A 17,303-nucleotide genomic window follows, 5' to 3' on the forward strand; every position below is an offset into this window, starting at 1 on the left:
ATAGTTACATCTGCAAAGACTTTTTTTTTCAAGTGAAATCACATTCTGAGGGTTCGGATGGCATGAATTTTGAAAGGAGACACTATCCAACCCACTACAGTGATCAAAACCCAGAGCCTATATGCTAATGTCCACAGTTTGGGGAAAATTAATGGATAGTAAGCAGCATACTTTACCTGTACCGTTGATTAATGTAACTTTCTTTTTTAGTGTACAGTTAAAAATTTGATTTAAGCATATCCCGACTCTGAAAAGTCTTGTGAATTCCCTTCTGCTGTTGGCAGGTGTGCAAGCACCCAGATGACTGTGACCTTCATAACCTGAACTTGTAACCTTGGTCTCATGAGCTCCTTCAGAACTGACCAGCATATTGAGATTATATATTGGCATTTCCTGTTTGAAACTAAATGCCTAGTTTCATTGTCTCTGACCCCCGCCCCCCGCTGCTTAATTGAATCACCTATTACTGGAATTAAACCAATTTTCTTGGAAATCAGCCAGGAGCTTTTGATTCATGGTTGTTCTGGAGTTTGGGGGGGGAATGACTTTTTCGTTAACAACTGACTACATTAACCTTGCTTAACTTCGAAAAATCTAAGATATGTTCTGAGAGATTTGGTGATTTGGTTTGCATTTTAATGTACTGCTACATGAGAGGCAGTCTTTGGCATATAAATAAATTTTGTCTCAATGCTGCAGTACAGTGTAACGTGATGCAGACAAATTTAGATGAGAGTTAGAGATCCACATTTAAGTCAAGACTCAGCAGTGCGTGGTGGCACCGATTCAAAGAGCTCAGCTGTGGGGAAGATGGGATGACTGCACACATTCTGCGACGAACTAAACCTGCATGTGGGTGGGCGATGACCATCAGACCCCTAGTCACAACCTGGCCCTGGAGATACTCACTCCGAGGGCTGTCGTTTCATTTTTGATGTTAGCTGTAGGACACATCTTTCATAATTCTTAATCGTGTAAGAAAATATTAGGTAAATATGGAACTTGAAGAGGGGAATCAAGGGAAGGAGCTTGGATTTTCTGTAATTTGGGCAGATGGGGACACAGTCATTACAATTTACATGTGTCCTTAGTTTGCAGCCACAGCTTGCTAGGATCTGAGGACATGTCAGATACAGTGATGTCTATGGAGAGGGAGATGAGGGATAAACGATCTTTAAAAATTCATTTTTTTATGGACTGTAGTTTTGGTTTTAAGACCTCAAATGAGTAGTCTGGGAATCCACAAAATCGTGAAGGAAGTGGTGAGGCTACACAGTGAAAACTCAATGACTTGTCTTTGGAGGATGGTATAACCCATGACTCTGGAGCAGAAATCTCCTCCAGCTCTTGCCCGTGGAGAAGAGAGGACACCATTTCCCAAACCTGACACGGAACTCCAGACCAAGATGAACTGTGTCCACTTTTCTTTCTGAGTACAACGATCCTTGTTGGGAGGTAGGGCGGAAGGGGAATGTGACTCGTTTCCACTTTCAAGGGTTGCCCTGAAGGATTGTGGTCTGAGAATAAGCAGAGGCTTTACCATCCACAGAAAGGACTAGCTTAATGAAAGTGAGGTTGCCATTGTGAAATCAGAAGCAAGAATTGAGACTTAATTCTGACCTAGTGGTATTGTCATAAATAAACTATTAATAGAATAATTTCCATTTTGTTTAATGATTTTAGATGGTTGACAGTAAGGTCACATTGTTTTGCTCTCCAGTTGCATGAAGCAAAGTTCTGGAGGTTCTCTCAATAAACCTACAGCAGTTTCTCTATGATGATGAGAACTGGTTTTTTGTGCTTTTCCAGGCAGAATTTCAATAGTGTATTTATTGGACATTCTTAACCATCATTTGGAGACATCACCTTGTCCATCTTTGCAGACAAGCTGATAAGGGACATCCAAACCTATGCATGAAGAGAAAGTGGTCCCAGAATTCAGGTAAAATCCTGCATAACATGGGCTATATGAGCCCAACTGGACCAGTTAGACACTTTGAGTCTAAAGAATCTTTCAATTTCTCAGACTCTGGCAGGAGGAAGAGAACATCTTGCATATTTATAAAATTTGATGACCTCTTTAATTGTTCCACTTGAAGAAATAGTTGGTTATATTTCTGGACCCCAGTTTTCCAAGGCTTTCCAGAATGGACATGTGCCATCAGCACCCCCTGCAGGTCTGAGTCATTCCTGCCAGGGAATCCCTGGAGGCCCACTTGGAAAATGGATTCTGGAGAGATTCAGTCGTGTCCCAAAGATGGAACACCGCTTCAACCGATTGCAATTGACCCATCTTTCTGCCAGGAGCTACACATCCTGGGAAAGTACCTCGGTCTGAGACTATAAGAATATAAATATGCCACAGGAGAACACAGAGCCAAACAGGAACTCCCGGGCCCAGGTAGTGAGTTCCTTGCAAAAAAAATGCGTTTTTAAAATATCCTCTTGTCTCCTTTCTTTGTAAGCACCATGACCCTTTTGTAGATTCGTCACACTAAAATTGCCTTGGTGAGAACTTTGTGCTAAGACATGACACACATGCCTGTGGTGTGTTAAGTCCATACATTATTTCTCAAGAAGATTTGGGTTGTCCCAAACTTCATCTGCTAGTTTCCTGATCCATTCATTCATTTATTCAACAAATATTGTGATAAGCATTCTTACAGGTGACTGATATGTGACAGATCTTGTTTTAGGCACCCTGGACAAAGTGAGGACCAAGACAGACTAAGGTCCTATCCTCAGGGAGCTTAAGTATCCAGGTGGAAGACACAATATACAAGAACATGAACAAATGCATAACATAATTTCATGTGGCGAGAGCGCTATAAAGAAAAGTAAATCAGGATAAAGGGCTGGAGTGACTGCTGAGGTTTACTCTTTTCTGGAGTGTGGTCAAGGTTGGTTCAATCAGAACCTGGATATAAAGTGAGACAACAATCTGTGCCAGAATGTGGGTGGAGAGCATTTCAGGGGTATAAACAGCAAGTGCAAATGTCCTGGGGCAGGAATGAGCTTGGTGTGTCCCAGAAACAGCAGGAATGCCCATGCAACTAGAAGAGAGAGAGTTAAAGAGGACCCTATTAGGAGATGAGGTTCAAGAAGGAGGGAAGTGGGCAGGACCCATTATGTAGGATCTTATAGAATATGGTAAAGAGTTAGGATCCATTTTGAGATGAGAAGCCATTGGAACCCTCGGAATTGTAGAGCGGTACACTTTGACTTATGCTTTTATTTATTTATTTACTCATTTATTGAAGTGGGGCTGATTTACAATGTTGTGTTAGTTTCTGGTACAGCAAAGTGATGAATATATATATATATCTTTTTCAGATTCTTTTCCTTTATAGTTTATTACAAGATAGTGAATGTAGTTCCCTGTGCTATGAAGTAGGACCTTGTTGTTTATCTATTCTATATACAGTAGTTTGTATCGGCTAATCCCAGACTCCCAATTTATCCTTCCTCCCTTCCCTCTTTGGTAACCATAAATTTGTTCTCTACGTCTGTGAGTCTGTTTCGATTTTGTAAATCAGTTCATTTGTATCATTTTTTTAGATTCCACATACAAGTAATATCATCATTTAGTATATCATCTCTAGGTCCATCCATTTTGCTGCAAATTATTTCATTCTCTTTTTATGGCAAAGAAGTGTTCCATTGTATGTATACCATATGTGTATACCACATCTTTATCCATTCATCTGGTCTAGATTTTTAAAACTTCACTCTGGCTGCTGTTTGGAGGGAAGATTCAGGAAGAACACATGTGGAGCCACAGAATCCCGTTGGGTGGCTACTGCAGAAGCTCAAGTGAGAGGTGACAGAGGCTTGCTGGGAGTCATCGCAGCGGGAGGAAATGGATGCATTCTGGATATATTTTGAGGGTAGAGCCGGAGGACTTGCTGGTGAATCAGGTGTGGGAAGTGGGGAAGTGAGAGGAAGAAAGACTTTAATTATGACTCCTGGGTTTGGCCCGGGCAACTGGGCAATTACCTGAGATCGGCAGCTCAGGGGAGGCACCAGTTAGGGTGGGTGGGTTGAATCAGGAGTTCTGCTTGGACAAGTTAAGTGGAAGAAACTTATTAGTCATCCATCTGAAGATGTCGAGCTGGCAGCAGGGTATGTGAGTCTGGAACACATGCTCGACACAGGAATAACCAGAGGAAACTATTTCTGGAAAGAGGAGCTCTGTTCTGCAGGATGTCGTGACACTGGGTTGGGAACCGCCTCCACTCCTGTGTCTTGATTTTCTTGTTTGTGAAATGGTGGGATTGGCTGGTCTCTAAGGGTCTCTTCCGACAGGCAAGTCTGAAATAGAACTTCAGCACTTCAGTTCAGGGAGCAACAGGCATGGCTGGGCTGCTACAGTTGCGACATTAAACCCAAAAGAGGTATAAGACCCAAAAGAGACTGACAGCTTATCTTAGGAATCAGAATTGGAAATGAGTCTTTGCAAAGCAACCATCGCTACTGCTTGTTTCGGAAGAGAGGGTTTAGGGGAAGGAAACCCTTTCAGGGCAGAGGATGAACTTGCTCAAAGCAAAGCAGTGTGACACTCAGTGTCAATAAGATCTGGGGAAAAGGGCAGTGAGTTGGCACTGCTGTCAGGACCCCATTCCTCTTATCACCATGACTGATACGTATGGACATCTGTGTCTGTGAGGAGCTTTGCAATTCAATAAAGAAAATGTCGAGAGGACTTTCGGTTTTGTTTTTTGCTTTGCTTTTTTTTCATACTGTCCTAAATTGCCCTAGATAAGATTTCGGTTTATTTTTTGTCTCATTTTTCTGAAGGAGTCCTTAGTGGAAAGAAAGCTTGGTGGTTTGTATTTTGTCCTACAGCTTTACAAAGTGCCCTCATCTCTTACCCACTCACTTGAGCAGCAAAACAGCACCGTGGGCTCAGAAGGTTATTATCTTTTTTTTTTTTTTTTAACATTTTTTTAATTGAGTTATAGTCATTTTACAATGTTGTGTCAAATTCCAGTGTAGAGCACAATTTTTCAGTTATACATTAACAAATACATATTCATTGTCACATTTTTTTCACTTTGAGCTACCATAAGATCTTGTATATATTTCCCTGTGCTATGCAGTATAATCTTGTTTATCTCAGAAGGTTATTATCTAATCCTGTTTTACAGATGAAGAAACTGAAGGTCAGACAGATTAAGTAATGCTTCAAGACCACAAAGACAAAAGAATATGAAAACGAATATATGTATGTAGATGTATGACTGAAACAAGATGCTGTACACCAGAAATTGACACATTTTAACTGACTAAACTTCAGTTTAATCAATAAGTAAAGAAAGACCACAGACAATATAGGGATAAACTTATTTTTGTCCTCAGGCTTTATGGAGCCCTAATTCTTTCCTCTTATTATTCCATTCCACTTTCCAAGCTCAGAGGCACGATCAAGATTACCTGAACAAATTCCTGATACAGCTATGGCATGATTATTTAGTGCTTTCCTTTTTAGATCGGAATGTCATTTAAAATGACCTTGGTTTCATTTTTCATGTTGCTCTATTAAGTTCTCCTTACATTGCTAAAGTAACAAGACCTGTGACACACTTCTGAAATCGGTTTTTTGAAGCTCTTCAGATAGAACCATAAGGCAGGGAAGCAAGTTTAGAGATATTGAGCTTTTTCTTCTACAGTGATATTTGGCAGAAGGGAAGGAAGATCACAGCAATATGACTGTTAGAGGGAAGACTTAATTATAAGTTCCTGCACTTCAGAGCATGTGAGTTGCAGAATGAGATGGCTAGGTAATTCTGACCCAGAAGAGCTTTATAATTTGTTGCAGTTACTATTGCTGTGTAACAAATTATCCCGCAAATAAGATTACAGTAACCACTTAACTACTCTCACAGACTCTGTGGTCAGGCATTTCCTCCAGAGGGATGGCCCTGGAGCCTCATGAAGTCTGGGAAGGCATAATGGCTGGAGGTGGCTCAGCAGATCGGGCTGGACACTAACGTGCCTGGTGGTTGATCTGGCTGCTGGGCGGAGCTTCAGCTGGGGCTGTTGATGGGAGAATCCACGTGTGGCCTTTCCATGTGACCTGGACTTCCTCACAGCATGGAGACTCTTTACGTGGAACCTCAGGAATCTAAAAGTGAGTGTCCCAGGGAACAAGGAAGAAGCTGCATTGCCTTTTGAAATTAGCCTCAGAAGTCATGCAGTCCTCACTTTCTCACATTCTGCTGGTTACAAGCAAGTCACAAGCCTATCTAGATTCAAGGGCAGGGACACAGCCCCACCTCCTGATGGAGGGGCGGCAAGGTCACACTGTAGGAGAGCATGCAGAATGGAAGTTACTGTTGCAGCCACTTTCAGGAAAACATTGCCTGCCGTTCTAGTGAGGATATATTGCCTTTAGGTCTACCAATAGTGAAGGGACATGCTTTTCAACCAAACACCATTAAAGTATGGCTGGGGAGATGGCTTATGGCCAATTACAGCTGGTCAGGTTTGAATCAGTCCTCTCAACCAGCCAGCCAACCAACCCAGGAACCAACCTGTCTAAAGCAACACCTAGTAAGTGGCAGATTCTGAGCTAAGGGAACAACACTGAGTCAAAAATATCTTCATTCTTAAGGAGCTGTTGGATCTTAAACTTTAGTGTACATAAAGCTAGCTGGGGTAGAAGTTTACAATACAGATTCCTGTCTCCCTTCCTCCATCTGAATTCAGTTTGTCACTTCCATTTGGAGCCCAGGAATCTGCATTGTAACAAGCTCCGTGGGTGGTTCTGGTATAGCAGAGGAGGGCACTTTGAGACTCATGGGTCTACCAGAACAAGCAGTTCAGTACAGTGAGCGAGTATTGAAACCCTTTTTGCCTGCTCTGTGAAAACACATATGGGCCCTTTACATATTGCCAGCTGGCACAATATTAAGCTTTGTCAGTAGAGGGCGCTAGAGAGAGCTCGTAGGAGGGATAAAGGTTTTGCTTGCTGGGCAGTTTCCTGCAGTTTGCAGCTCCTCTCCAGCTCCTGCAGCACTAACAGCTTCTCACGCACATGTCTCCTGCAGCAGGTGTGGTTTTCCCAAAGTCTGGCTCCTACAGTTCACAGTGGCTAGCAGTTTTCCCTGGCAGCCCCTCTTGGCCAGTTTTGCAGCAGAGAGCCTTGAGGGAGGCACCTCCTGTGAACAGCTTTCCCCTGTAGCTAAGAGAGTGATTTCTGGCAAATTCCAGAGTGCAGATTTCCAGCAAGTTCCTCAGACACAGCACCACAGTGACTTCTGTGCTATCCAGTGGGCCGCGGCTAACCCTGTCCCTCCAATAAGATCTGGATCTCAGCCCTGGGGAGTGGGTGAGGTCTGTGCCTCGGACTCTCTGTCTCAGTCCTGTGTGTAATGACTGCTCCTTTTATCTGCTATTCCTGTATTCCTTAGCATTTTCTTCACTTCTTTTTAGCCAATCCTTTGTTACTCCAATCTCCTTTTATACTGAATAATTTTTATAATATTATTTATATTAAATGGCTCAAATTATTATGTGGTTCTTTACACAATTGTCCAACAAAGATTCACTCCCTTTCCCTCTGTCTCTGTGGGAGAAGTGTGTTTTCCTGCCCCACTGATGTTGGGCTTGGTTGGCCATGTGACCTGCTTTGGCCAATAGATACGGACAGAAGGAACAGTGCTCCAGTTCCCAGTAGAGGCCTTAAGAGGCATCACTTATTTCTGCTTGCACCATCCCTCCAGCCTGGGCCCCTAAATGAGACTGTCCAGTCCACAGACCTGTGAACTTGAGGCTGTTATTAACATTTTAAGCCACTGAGTTTTCAGGGGTAGGGAAATTGTGAGCATTACTGTGGCAGTATTTGACCAGTACACTGCTCCAGGGGTAGCTGCTGCAAATACCAGATTGGACAAGTGAGAGAATTCATTTATTTGTGCCTTCACAATTCTGCCTAATGTATTTGATTTTTTTCCCCTTTTATAATGGCACAAAGTGAAAATAAAGCACCCTTCACATTTTTTCTAAAACGTTTTGCAGTTCTGCATAGAGGTGTTTACATTTCACTTTATCATATTCAGCTCGCCTACTTAATATGTTGATGTAGGGGGGAAGGTATAGGTCAAGTGATAGCGTGCATGCTTAGGGTGCACGAGGTCCTGGGTTCAATCCCCAGTACCCGCTCTAAGAATAAATAAATAAATAAACTGAATTACCCCCCAACACCCACACATAAAAAAATAATGACCTGTTTCATACTGTATAGCACAGGGAAATATATTCAGCATCTTGTAGTAGCTTATCGGTGAAAAAGAATATGAAAATGAATGTATATATATTCATGTATGACTGAAGAATTGTGCTGTACTCCAGAGAGTGACACATTGTAAACTGACTATACCTCAATAAAAAAAAAAAATACATGAAAGCAGAACCAAAAATAAATAAATAAAAATAAAATGTTGATGTGAAGAATGCTATCAGTGTTCTCACTCTGCAAGTCGTGGTTTTACATAGGCCATACCCCATAATCTTCACGGGAAAAGGAGAGTGGGAAATATTAAATCCTTTCAGTTCTGTTCACTGTGTGTACTGGAAACAGCGATTTCTAGAAGAAAGGTCTTGATGCCACTGCCAAATTGTAGCTCATAAGCATATGCCGAGTGAGCTGTTTTCCACGGGGACGACTCGTCCAGTTGGCGTCATCCTGCACAGCGAGCTGCTAAAGATACCGCGGTCTCGGTGCTGACGTCAAGCGGACAGGAGAATTCTACACAGCTGATCGCTTGCTCTCAGTCCCAAATTGGAAACATGAGCTTGCCCACATATGAGGTTCCAACTAAGCTGACAAATGAATCCTCAAATGCTCTTTGTGATCACTTGTTTAAAAAAGCTCAAGTAATTTTTCATTGTCTCAACTGCTGTGGAAGCTTGCCTAATACAAAAAAAAAAAAAAAAGAAGAAGAAGAAGAAGAAAGGAAAGAAAACAAAAGGCAAAAAATCTAGTGGAATATTTCCTAAGGCAGAGCAGAAAGAACAAAGTATAAAAAAGGACAAGAAGTCCCACTGTTAAAAAAAAAAAGATGGAGATTCTTGATCAAGGAGCCACATTTTTAGGAAAGTGGGCTGTGCTGTGTTATTTTTAAAATGAGATGCCATGAATGACACACACTTTACAGCATGCATTCTGTGTACTGACCTCTCCCCTGGTTTCATTTTACTTTTCCAATCCTTATTTGCCCTTTGCCCCAATTTCCTTAACTCTTTTTAAAAAAAAAACAAAACTGTATTGCGTATTTTTATAACATGTTGGAATGTCAATACAATGTGAAGTGTTAATAAGTAAAAATGCCGTATTTCAAAGTGTTAAGGACCTTCTAGATTTGCTGTGACAGATTATTTTAGGTGAGTCTGCTTAAAATATCTCACATCAAATTAAATCCCCTAATTGAATATAAAAATATTCTAGATTTCTGAATATAGTTACCCCAGAATACATATATATGTGTAAATATATATAAATATACACACATATATATGTAGTGAGATATATAACACGAAATTCCAACTACAATTCTAGGGGTTGGAATTAAAATAGCTTTATTAAATAGTGAACTACGACACGAACTCCAAAACCAGCCCCACTGCGTTAGTCAGATTGCTCCTCACCCGGTGCCGTTACACGGTACGTATTCATACCCATACATACACCTCAAGGGAAGACAGAATTGATCAGCGGCAGAAGAAATGAAACTAGGTAATAGTGCAGTCGTCACAATTTGATAGTTAATGTTTGCCCCAACTTCTAAAGAGTTGCCCCAAAATTAAGACATTTTTTCATGGCTATAGTGTGAGCCAAAGGAATTCTAGAACTTCAAAACACATAGCCTAGTGAGGGGGTCACCCAGTCTCTAAAGGGAGTCTGGGCTGTGAGTCACACAGTCTTGGGTCCAACTCTTGGCTCTTGTGTTAACGAGCCGCGTAGCCCCGGGCAGGCATGTCACTTACCCTCTCAAGCCTCAGCTCTCTCACTTCTAAACTGAGGGTAATGACATCTATCTGGCAAGATAATGGGGAGATGAAACTATTCATATCTCTTACTCCAGCGACTGGCACATGACAAGTGCTCAATAAAAGTAGTCATTATTATGAATAGATAATAATTACAACAGTCATAAAATGTTAAATGATTCATAAAGGCACAACTGCTCTAGGTGTCACTGAAATGGCTCCAGTTCACTGCCCCAGCAAGAAACAACGTTCACCTCCAGCCCAGTTCTCCTTTTGTACCAAATTAAATCCTGCAGTGCAGCTAGAAGCATGATTCTTTGAAAGTATTGTAAATATATTCTCAAAGTGAAATACGAAATGAGAGCCTGTCTACAGACAACCAAGTAGGCTTGTGATGACGTTTCTACTGAAGCTGTTATTAGAGGATCTGAAAGAATTTTGCAAAGTACTGGACATGATGTTCTGCTACTTCGAAAGCTGACAAGTACTAGGCAATATATTTATTGCCTTGTTTAAAAATAGCAGCCAGTGTCACGATCTTTTCTCATTCACCAGATGATATGATTGAACAAGTTACCATATACTAAGTGGAAACAGATTTTTAAAGGCTTTTAACTAAGTAGCATTTCACTACTTCCTTTAAGTCTGAACTTTTCCATCATGACTACATTTTAATGTATTCATAACACTGCCTAACCTAAGTCTCCCAGAAGTTGTTTATGAAATAGCCGAATGTAAAAATATCGTACAAAATGGGACAGCAGTTCGATGCATGGATTCCAAACTCTTTGTGAATGTCACCACAAGCCTGTCTCCCAGGATTGGTTTCTCTCCTCCTACGTGGTCTGTGGCTGACTCATATGCCTTTATCCCTGGTTTGGGCTTGGGTAGAATCCAGGTGCAAAATCTGCCATTTACGAAGAATGTTTGAAGCTTTATTTACTTTAGATCTTCTTTGATTTTTTTCATCAGCATTTTGTAATTTTCAGCCCACAGATCCTGTACGTGTTTTGTTAAGTGTATGACCCAAGTATTTCATTTTCTTTGGAGTAAATCATAAACGGTGGTAAGGCTAGGAATTTTTAAAAATCGAGTTATTAATAACAAAAAATAAAATGCAAAGATCGTAAATGTGCAGTTCAGTGAGTTTTAGCAATTGTATACACTGCCCCTACTCACTGAGACAACAGAGAGGGCATTTCTGTCACCGCAGAAAGTTTCCAGCATCTCTTCTACCCCTTTCCAATCTGTTACTATTCCCATATTCTCACCCCTATCCCATAACGTTTTCTCATTTTTTTCCCCCAGGGCTAAAGTTTAATTCATGGAATTTTACATCATCTTAGGATAGATTGTCCCACATAATGGTGACCCATCTGTAACAATTTATGTTGGAAGGGTGAGATATTGATGTCAGTTAAAGTATTTGTGGCCTTGTTAAAAATATTTATTTTTATAAACATGAAAAGATATAAATTATTAATGAAATTTAAAAAAACATATTCTTGTAAGAGTGTGATAATTTTAATTGTGATAAAATATTTGTTTTGAACTTTGTGAGTCTGAAAGGTTGTTTTTCTGATAGGAACTTTTATTTTGTGTGTTTCAACTAGATGTGTAAAGAGAGATGGACAGAAATAAAACTAGGAAGAAATAAGGATGATCCTTTCCATGTCTCTGCATTTTCCAAACTTCTTGCTACAACCAAACTGCTTTTAGAATAAAGCAACAGCATAAGGGTAAAAAATGTATTTTTTAAATAATCATGCTGAATCCTTTTGTATTTACTTTGGTCAAAGTGTCAGAGAAATGTTTTCATTTAAGAGGCCCCATGGCCTTTGAGCTGCGTGACTTATCTGGTTTCTTCTCACACAAACACTAACTGGCCCCTCTGTGTCCTTATATGGACTGTGACATGTTCTGGGAGAAGCTGAAAGATACCATTATAGACAAAAGAAAGTATTAAGCAGGTTGGTTTTACTCACAGGAATAGGCAACGTTCAGTTTCTCCAAGTTTTAATGGATACTTTCCAGCTTATAATACACAGTCATCCTCTAATTTCATTTTCCCCCTCTGTATGAGGAGAAATGACTTGAGCTTTTAAAAACGTCCTCTTAGCAAAACGGTCCGGACACAGGTGCTGTGCCGGAATTACCTGGTCATGAATATTCAAAACCCCTCACAGCTGCTGACCAATCAGGCTTTAGTTAAGCAGCAAGCTAGTTGTTGAGTTTATATTTCATTTATATACATTCCACATTTGCTGATACCATAAAATTACGCAAAAATGCCTCATTGATAACTATGCTACTGGATAAATCAGCTTAACTACTTTAAAAGCTTTACTTATCAGAACCACTGTAATCTGACAATGAAACATTTCTTGATTGAACATTTTAAATAATAAAAATATAATTGGTTAAGCTGAGTTGCAGTCTGTTAACCTTTTTCGGGGTGGGGAGGTGCTGTAACACAAGTTTATAGCAGCACTGTTTACTGAGCTTCCTGTGGGACAGAAATGGTCTCCATCTGTGCTGCCGACTGTGAGCGACCAGCCACACAGAACCACTGAGCACTTCAAATGCGGCTGCTGTGACTCAGGAATTGAATTTTATCTTTTATTTGATTTTAAACTAATTACAGCCTGGATTTAAATAGCCCCATGTGACTGGTGGCTACAGTATTGCATGGTGAATTTTTTTTTTAATTTTTTTATTGAAGTGTAGTTGATTTACTATGTTAGCACAGCAAAGTGATTCAGTTTCATATATGTACATACATACACATATACATACATACATATATTTTCTTTTCAGATTTTCCATTATATGTTATTACAGAAAACTGAATATAGTTCCCTGTGCTCTACAGTAGGTCCTTATTGTTTATCTGTTTTGTATATAGTGTGTGTCTGTTAATCCCCAACTCCTATGGATTGTGAAGTTTTGAAGAGGAAGGTTCAAACCAAAATAAGTCAGCTCCTACTTTATACAAAGTTTTTTGTCCTATATGAATTAGAAATTCAGTGCCTATCACTGAAATTTATCATTTTGCAAGAAACAAGAGGCCTACTGAAACCAAAGAACTGAAATGACACTTAACTTCTTCTTCATGTGATTTACAGACACATCAGACCAACCGAGAACAGATTCCTTTTCTGATGCAAAAGGAAGAGACCAGTTCAGTGTAATTCACACTGCTGTAACTCCTGTGTAATTCATAAGTGGTTATTAGCCTAACGAGGCCTGAACACGATCACTAGCGATGAGTGTCATGTGTTTTGGTGTCAGGTGTTCATTTCCTTGGAATTACTTTTAAAACTTGATGTATTTCCCCTTACATTATTGAGAAAGGGGCATTTGCCTTTTGAGAATGACACAGAGCTCCAAGTTGCACCATCTCTTCTTAATGGGAAGTTTACTTTCATCACTTTCTTCATGAAATTTGATGGCTCCTTCCTGTTTTCTGCCTTATTCTCCATTCCAGGCACAGAAACAGCTTTATGAGAAGGCTCGCTCTGTGCCATTATCACGAGGAAAATGTTATAAGCTCCAAGCAGCCGTATGGCACTTGGAAATGAACCCTGCCCCCATGCCCTCCCCTGTTGCTTTGTGTCCAGCCTGGCAGACCGGACGCTACTCACCACCACCCCACCAGCTCTGCCATCTTTCACGAGTCACTTGCAGTGAGATGAAGGGTGACACCTTCAAACCTCCGCTTGTCATTCCACTCACGGGCTCTCTTTTACATGTAAGAACATCCGCATTCAGCTCACCTTCCTGACAACAGGTCTGGGTCTGCTCTCAATGCTTCTCCTTCCCCAGAGGAGCACAGTTTTTCCTGGAGACTTCTGAAGCCGTTTCACTGAAGACGTTGCACCCAGCTGGGTCCTCCCAGACTTTGTGGATCAAGACAACTGAACCAGTGCACTCCCCTCGGCGGCTGCTCCTGAGACTGGCCGGGCCAGGAGGGCCATGTGCACACTGTAAACAAGACTGAGAAAGCCCTGGGGGTGCTCAGAAGTCTGCACACCATGAGGCTGCTGCCTCTCCCTGGCAGGACTGCAAGTATAGCCACGGGAGGGGCTCAGCGTACAGAGTAAAGACAAGCCCTCGGGGACGGAACAGTCACCGCAGAGTGTGTTCGTTAACCACAAAACCGGCTCCAACCTATCCACCTCTTGGGCATAATGTTCCATACGAAATGGGCTTAACGGAACTGATACAGGGGTAAGGACAGCTAAGCTCTTCTGACACTTAGTCCCGAAGACGGACAGCACTGGGGCTACATTAGGAAATTAACAGCAAATGTGTTACCATTTCTCACTTTCTTAATGGAACATAAAATCCGTGAATCAGTATCTCTTTCTCTAGGAACTCATTTGGCTGCGGCTGGAGCTTTCGCTGCAACAGCGATCTGTTCACAGATGGCCAAATGGTATGGATAACTTGACCCATCACTTGCTAGCACACGGTCAGACAAGCATCTTTAAAAGCAGCAAAGTGCCCCCCACCCCCACCATGTAAGGAGTCCTTCTGATGGATTTTTTAAAATGTTACTTTATTTTTATTTTGGGGGGGGGGAGGTAATTAGATTTATTTACTCTTTTAGAGGAGGTACTGGGGATTGAACTGAGCTTCCACTGAGCTTCCACTGAGCTATACCCTCCCTCCACCTCCAATGAATCGATAAAGGCTCAAAGAATAAATACCCATTTAGGCACAGCCTCAAAACAGAATTCAGATTAGCCTCATTTCTATTAGATTTTTAAAATTTATCGAATACTTACACAGTACTTACCATGTGCCAGCCTTTTATATTAAAAATACTTCAAAGGTAAGTACTTAGAAATATTAACTCATTTAGTCCTCGTATAACAAGCCTATGCACTGGATTGCTTCTTCGGACACAGAGTAGTTGCATCTCCTTTTTACCTTCCCAAGCCAGTCCCCATCAAGTACTAGAGCCAAACCATGAACCCGGCCTAAACAAACACTTGTGTTCCAGAGCAATTCCAAGTCACTCTTTGAAATTTAATCAAAGCGCGTAAAAGCAAAACCTCCTAGTCAGTAACTTCAATGTAACCTATACACTTTCTAAAATGGCTGAAGCAGAAAATAAAAATAATCTTGTTTCCTTGCCACTAACTTGTCTCTTCAAGGCCCCTCCACAACCAGGAGGGAAAAACCTGAATGCTCATTTTAAGCCAGATACCCTGTTTCCCCCCTCACACCGACCACTTTAGTGGGTAATAGCCCTGAGATCAGAGGGGTTAATTCAAGGACTTCTAGGCTTCTGCTATTAAGTGGAAGATCCAGGATTCAAGCCCCCTTCGTCCCTCTTTTTGAAGGCGGGGACCTTGCTTGTCTGTCTTTGCATACCCAGTACTTACACGATATGTAACGTACATTTGCTGAATGAATGAACGATCCCTGGTGCCGATTCTCACTAGGTGACTAACTCCGCAGTAATCTCTCTCAAATACGAATCTGACCTTACCGCTGACTGATAAAGACCACCACCCTGTATCTCACAGGAACTGGAGAGTCTTGGAAACTCTATGACAACATTTTTCAAACTGCAGCTTGTGAGTGATTAGGCCTTTACCATTGTTTAAAATAAAAAATGAAATGGAATCCACAGAAGAGTGTATTGCAAGGTGGTGAGTGTTGTCTGGGAAACATTTGTGTGCATGCTGGATGTTTAAAATGTCGTCCTCGCCACAGGTTGTAGGCGAACTTTGAAAGCCGCGTTTGCAGCACCGAGTCCCTCACAGCCCTTTGACCTCTCTTTGCTTTTATACGTATTATTTCTTCATCTAGAACATTCTTCTCCTTGCCCTGCGTGGGGACCTCTGGCCATCCTTGTGCGCCGGTCTTCCTAGTGCTGTGGGTAAAGGCAGGGAACGTGCCATGTTTGTTTCCATCTTTCAGATGCCTGTAGCAGCTTGTCCACAGAGAGGACTCAGGAACACTCACTCTTGTGCACCTCTGCCTGCAGTCCATCTTCACTGGGCATCAGTTTATTACTTAATGTCTTGTAATTTCCCATATTGCCACAGTCGGCTGTTAAAAGCAACCTAATTCCTCTATGACGAAAGCTTAAAAATAATGAAAGGTTTGAAGACAACTCACATCCACTGAGTGTGACTCTTAGATTTGTCTTGAAGGAGGTGAGCCCCATGTAACACACTAGTGATGTCATCTGCTTTTTGTTTTCCCTGCTCCCAGTACGGACACAACCCCACTTAAATCAAGAAAGCCATCAGGGGCAGATTTTAGAAAATCCATGCACTTTCCAGTGGAAAGAAACTGTGATGGGGGAGGGTAGAGCTCAGTGGTAAAGTGTGCGCTTAGCATGCTACTGGGTCCTGGGTTCAATACCCAGTACCTCCATCAAAACCAACCAACCAACCAACCTAATCCCGCCTACCCCTGCTAAAGAAAAAGAAAATAGGGAAGGGAAATTTTTAAAAAAGGAAAGAAACCATGACTTATCGAAAAGAGGCTGATCGACCCTGCCTGAAGGAATAAAGCAGAAAAAAAAGATGAGTAAAACTTACACTTCGGAATTCAAATAGAATTTCTCTTCTTAGAAATAAATTGATTACGGGCAACAAAAGCTAGTATGAGGAAAAAACAAGCCTCATACAATTCTGGTTAAACCTGAAAGCAGTGTTTCCCCCATCAATTTCACTTACGTTCTTTATTTTCCATTACAATGGCTGCCTTTGGGGACAGTTACATTAAGTTCTGGAAGAAATGTGCAGAGGAGCTCAGGTCACCCATCTGCCATAGGGATGGATGGGTTTCTCTTCTTTCCGCCTACACAGCACCTACGCTTCATTATGCAAATGCTGCAGAAGTGCTGGGGAGCGCTTTCCAGCCCAGCGGCATAACTGGATTCGTGAGCGGAGGGGTTCCGTGTCGGAACACGTTCATTTTGAAGACCGGTGTGCTGCATTCTTGGCCCCAAATTTCAGGGCAGTGTAAACAGTTGAAGTGGCCACCTTTGTAGATAGGACTCTCCAGGTTTTAAAAAGGCTGTAAGGTTCTCCCTTCTCCCACTAGAGTTTCAGGCTCCACAGGGAGAACTAGGTACCTGCTTTCCTCACAGCTCGTGTCCTGGCAAAAGACCAAAGAGAAGGTAAGGTAACCTTGGGGAGGAGAGCCATCAATCACTACAGCAAATCCTTGTCCCAGTCACAGGGAAGGAGGGGGAGACGAGGAAGATGACGGCTCCCAGGGAGGCTGGTTTGCATTTATGCAGTTCAAACTGTTTCATATCACACACCGTCTGAACACAAAGTCCT

The sequence above is a fragment of the Camelus ferus genome, chromosome 15 (assembly GCF_009834535.1).
Source record: "Camelus ferus isolate YT-003-E chromosome 15, BCGSAC_Cfer_1.0, whole genome shotgun sequence".
NCBI lineage: Eukaryota > Metazoa > Chordata > Mammalia > Artiodactyla > Camelidae > Camelus > Camelus ferus.